Raw genomic sequence first — 6,000 nt, forward strand, 5'->3', positions numbered from 1 at the left:
CGTCAATGGAGTTACACAATTAGGGGCAGAGGCTACCGACATTCAAAGAGCTACACACAAAGAAGAGAAGAAGAAGGATTACAAAGCCCTATTCTTGATTCATTCTTGTGTTGATAACGACAATTTCGAGAAGGTTGGTGATTGTGAATCGGCGAAGCAAGCATGGGAAATCTTGGAGAAAGCATATGCTGGTGCCGTCAAAGCAAAGGTTGTAAGGTTACAAACTTACAAGCGAAAATTTGAGTTAACACAAATGGAAGATAAAGAAACGATCAACGACTACATTACGCGCATTACCCGATTAGTTAATCAAATCAAATCTTGTGGGGAAACGATTCTTGAGAAGAATGTTGTATCGAAAGTATTGCGTTCGTTAACGCCGCGTTTCGACAACATAGTTGTGGCTATTGAAGAATCAAAGGATCTAACAACTTTGAGCAAGTATGAATTACAAAGTTCGTTAGAGGCACATGAACAAAGGATGGATGAGAGAGGCGCCGACAAAGACAAAGCGGAGATTGCTTTGCAAGCGCGTTTCAATGAGAAGAATAAGAGGTCGAAAGGAAAATTTGCGGCGAGAGGTAAATCAAATTTTCAGAATTTTGGTTCAAATGATTCGCAAAATTCAAAGCATTCGACGAGTGAAAAGGGTGAAAGTAGCTCCAAGGATAGTGGTCATAGCAATGGTTTCAAGAAGCGTGATGTGAGTAAGGTGCAATGCTACAAGTGCAGAAAGTTTGGACACTTTGCAAATTCGTGTCGTGGTAAATCGAATGAGAATCACAATAATGAAGCCAAGGTTGCTAGGAAAGAGGTAGATGATGAGGACACACTTCTAGTAATGATCACGGAGGGGAGTTATGGCATTACGAATGTTCCGGGTAGCAGCTACTGTAGTGACAGTTTGTGGGACAGCAGCTGTACCGTTCCAGAAAATAGCGAGAAAATGCATTCGGATCGAAATGCATTGGTTACCGTTCGTGATGGAGTCCAAGGGAGAGATGAGTGGTACTTGGATTCCGGTTGTTCAACACATATGACGGGTCGAAAAGATTGGTTTGTGCAAATCAATCAAGCGGCAAAAAGTAAAGTCAAATTTACTGACGGCACCACTTTAAGCGCCGAAGGGGTAGGAGATGTTTTGATCGGAAAAAGGAATGGTGGACATTCAAGGATCAAAGATGTCTTGTATATACCGGGAATTAAGTGTAATCTTTTAAGCATTGGCCAATTACTTGAAAGAGGATACAAAATTCGGTTGAAGGACAAGATTTTACGCGTTTTGGATTCAAATGGTGTGTTGATTCTAAAAGCGCCGATGGCTGCCAATAGAACCTTTAAGGTTGAGTTAAAGGTTATGGAGCATCGTTGTCTAGCTACCGCGGCAAGTAGAGATGAGTGGTTATGGCATTACCGTCTTGGTCACCTTAATTTTAGGGATCTAAGAAAGTTGCAACAAAATGAAATGGTAATGGGGCTGCCACACATTAGTATTCCAACTGAATTGTATGAGGAATGTGTGAAGGCTAAACAACACAAGAATGTGTTTAGCAAAGATGCGGGTCGAAGAACTAAAGGCTTACTTGAGGTGGTATGTTCTGACGTTTGCAGACCGATGCAAGTAGAGACTTATGGTGGCAATCGATATTTTATTACGTTCATTGACGATTTTAGTAGGAAGCTTTGGACATGTCTTATCAAGAGAAAATATGAGGTATTTGGAGTTTTCAAGAATTTCAAATCCATGGTGGAGCGCCAAAGCGGTCGGAAGCTCACAATTCTCAAAATGGATGGTGGAGGTGAGTATGCCTCTAGTGAGTTTGGGAAGTTTTGTGATCTTGAGGGAATTGTACGTGAGGTGGTGCCTCCGTATACGCCTCAACAAAACGGGGCTGCCGAGAGGAAAAATCGTACAATAATGAACATGGTGCGTAGTATGCTTTGTGGGAAAAATTTGCCTAAGGAATTGTGGGGTGAGGTCGTGTCTACAGCCACCTACTTGTTGAATAGGTGTCCCACTAAGAAGCTGGAGAAACTCACATCGGAAGAGGCTTGGAGTGACTTCAAACTAAATTTGAATCATTTGCGTGTTTTTGGATCGATTGCATATCGTCATGTACCGGACCAACTTCGGAAGAAATTGGATGATAAGGGTGAGAAACTGATATTTATAGAATATCACTCTACTGGAGGGTACACGTTGTTCGATGGAAAAAATCGGAAGATCGTCATAACCCGGGATGTGACTTTTGATGAAGTAAAAAATGCAGAAAATGCTGCAGTAACTGATTACCCAAATAGCAGTAATCGATTACTCACAGAAAATGCAGCAGTAACCGATTATCCTACTGGGAGTAATCGATTACACAGAGAGAAACAGCAACAGCAGTTTTTTGAAATTATTGATCCGGAGGCTTCCGACACCACTGTACCAGCACCTACAGTAGCGCAAAATGATGTTGTTAACAATGGTAGACCAATGAGGCAAAGAGCCTTGCCTCATAGACTCCGAGATTACGAAAGATTCCAAGATAACGAAGTGAATAACGATGGTGATTTTGTTAATTTCGCGCTTATGGCCGAATCCGAACCGGTAAATGAGGAAGAAGCCTTAAGTGATCCTAAGTGGATATGTGCAATGAAAGAGGAGCTGGAATCTATTGAGAAAAACGGTACTTGGGAGTTGGTCGATTTACCACTTGGAAAGAAACCGATAGGTGTGCGATGTGTAACACCCCGATAAAAATAAGATAATTATTTAATTTAAGTTAATATTATATTTATTAATTTAATTAAATAATTGGAATTATTGAATTATTATTATTATTATTATTGGGATAATAATATAAATTGGAAAATATATAAGTTGAAAATAAGGAAAAAGAGTTCCATTTGGTGAAAAGAGTTTTCACGTGAAACAGAGAAGCGATTGAGAAAGTGGAGAAAGGGCAAGAGGAAGAGCTAGAGAGCAAGGGTTGGAGAACGGAAAAGCTTGAAGCTCAAAGTTGCCGGATTAACTCAGGTAAGGGGGGTTTATCGTCGTTTAATGGGTATTATGGGTTAGCATGTAATGGGTAGTGATAAACCGTTGAATTGACCCTAATTGGGATTGTTGAATGCTGAAAATTGTGATGGATATGTTGTGTAAAAACTGAAATTTGAACCTGTGATTGAGTGTGTTGTAATTTCCCGATCGTATAGCTTTTTACGGAATTGGAATCGGAGGTCCGGAAGTCCTCCAACGGCGGAAAATGCGGAGGATTCTGCATTCTGCTTTGTGTTAGCGCAGGAACTGCTGTTTTGTCTGCGTTAACCGGTTAACCCAGGGTGTTAACCGGTTAACACTGTTGCGAATTGTGAAATTAGTGCTGTTTTGCCTGCGTTAACCGGTTAACCCAGGGCGTTAACCGGTTAACACTGTTGCGTTTTGCCAGAAAGTGTGTTTGTGCTGCGTTAACCGGTTAACCCAGGGCGTTAACCGGTTAACACTGTTGAAAAGTGGGAAAATTGACATTTTAATGTTGTGTACATAATTGATGTTTGGCCTATGGTAGCGTATGATGTGATAGGGATTAATTCCCGCTATTTGAGCAGTATAGGTATTAGTAAAGGGTGCTAATACTGTGGTTAATTATTTGACATGATAAGATGTTTTGATACATGTGTTGATGATGTTTGATAGTATGCATAATGTTGTGAATGTACATGTTATGTATGCAATTGTGAATGGACTGTTGTATGGCTTAGAGTGTGAGCATATGTCCATCGTGGATTTTGTTGTTGATGTTGCACTGCTAGATGATTAGCATGCATATTGTGGCCTTTAGGGTGGTAGCTAATTCCCACGGTGAGGAATTAGTGAGTTAGTCATTTTGGACTGTTGTGGATGTTTGCATGCTAGGTGATTAGCGTGCATAGCATGGCCCATTTGGGGTGGTAGCTAATTCCCATGGTGAGGAATTAGTGAGTGAGTCACTAGGTCTCAAATGAGTGGGACTAGTGGGCTTGGTAGCCGTGCCTGGATTTGGACGGTGAGGTGAACTATATGTTCACAAAGAGTCGGTACCGCATGCATGGAGTCTCATTGCATAATTGATATATGGCGTATAATATGAATGGATGTATTCCAGTATTATGCGGGTGTTGTGTGTTGTGTGTTGTGTGTTGTGTTGATGTTGAGTATGATTGAGTTGACATTGCTGTTACTGAATGTGTAATCTGATTTGGGTGATGAAACGTGTTATTTACTTAGCATTACATGATGTTTTATAATGCTTGTTATATCGATTGAGGAACTGTGGAGAGGTGGGTCATATCAGTCCACAGTGTCCTAAGCCGAAGAAAGAGAACCAGTCGGGAGGCAAGGTTTTTGCTTTATCGGGTTCTGAGACTTCTGCAGATGATCGTTTGATCCGAGGTACGTGTTATATTAATGGCTTTCCTCTTGTAGCTATTATTGACACAGGTGCAACTCATTCCTTTATATCTTTGGATTGTGCTGTGAAACTTAAGTTAGAGATATCTGAGATGCATGGAAGTATGGTGATTGATACTCCTGCGAAGGGTTCAGTGACTACTACTTCAGTTTGTTTGAGTTGTCCTTTGAGTATTTTTGGTAGAGACTTTGGGATAGACCTTGTGTGTCTTCCGTTAGTGCAGATTGATGTTATTCTGGGTATGAACTGGTTGGTGTTTAACCGAGTCTATATCAACTGTTTTGATAAGACTGTGATCTTTCCTGAGATTGAGGAAGGAAAGAATTTGTTTCTATCAGCGAGGCAGGTGAATGAGGCAGTAGCAGATGAGGCAGAGTTGTTTATGCTGTTAGCGACTTTGGAGGCTAAAGATAAACTGGTGATTTGCGATCTAGCTGTGGTGTGTGATTTTCCTGATGTGTTTCCAGAAGAAGTGAATGAATTACCGCCAGAGCGTGAAGTCGAGTTCTCGATTGATTTGGTACCTGGTACTAGGCCGATATCGATGGCTCCGTACCGTATGTCCGCTGTTGAGTTAACTGAATTGAAGAGTCAGTTGGAAAATCTGTTGGATAAGAAATTTATTCGTCCTAGTGTGTCACCGTGGGGTGCACCAGTGTTATTGGTTAAGAAGAAAGAAGGTACTATGAGGTTGTGTGTGGACTACAGGCAACTGAATAAAGTGACGATCAAGAATCGGTATCCTTTGCCGAGGATTGATGATTTGATGGATCAGTTGGTTGGTGCGAGTGTGTTCAGCAAAATAGATTTGAGGTCGGGATATCATCAGATACGTGTGAAGACTGAGGATATTCAAAAGACTGCTTTCAGAACAAGGTATGGACATTATGAGTATTCTGTAATGCCTTTTGGTGTGACTAATGCGCCTGGAGTATTTATGGAGTATATGAATAGGATTTTCCATCCGTACCTAGATAAGTTTGTTGTGGTGTTTATTGATGACATTTTGGTGTATTCGAAATCTGAAGAAGAGCATGCTGAGCATTTGAGAGTGGTTTTTGAAGTTCTACGAGAAAAGAAGTTATTTGCTAAACTCTCTAAATGTGAATTTTGGTTAGAAGAGGTTAGTTTTCTTGGTCATGTAATTTCAAGAGGTGGTGTTGCTGTTGATCCTTCTAAGATAGAAGCGGTGTCTAAGTGGGAAGCTCTGAAGTCTGTTGCTGAGATTCGAAGTTTCCTTGGATTGGCTGGTTACTGTAGGAAATTTATTGAGGGATTTTCTAAGTTGGCGTTACCGTTGACGATGTTGACTAGAAAGGGGCAAGCTTTTGTTTGGGACTCAAATTGTGAAGAAGGTTTCCAAGAGTTAAAGAGAAGGTTGACTACTGCTCCTATTATGATATTACCGAGTTCGTCGGAACCATTTGAGGTTTACTGTGATGCTTCATTGTTGGGTTTGGGTGGTGTGTTGATGCAGAATAAGCAGGTTATAGCTTATGCTTCGAGACAACTGAGAGTTCATGAGAGGAACTATCCGACGCACGATTTAGAGTTGGCAGCTGTG

This window comes from Lathyrus oleraceus, chromosome 5 (assembly GCF_024323335.1).
Source record: "Lathyrus oleraceus cultivar Zhongwan6 chromosome 5, CAAS_Psat_ZW6_1.0, whole genome shotgun sequence".
Taxonomy (NCBI): domain Eukaryota; kingdom Viridiplantae; phylum Streptophyta; class Magnoliopsida; order Fabales; family Fabaceae; genus Lathyrus; species Lathyrus oleraceus.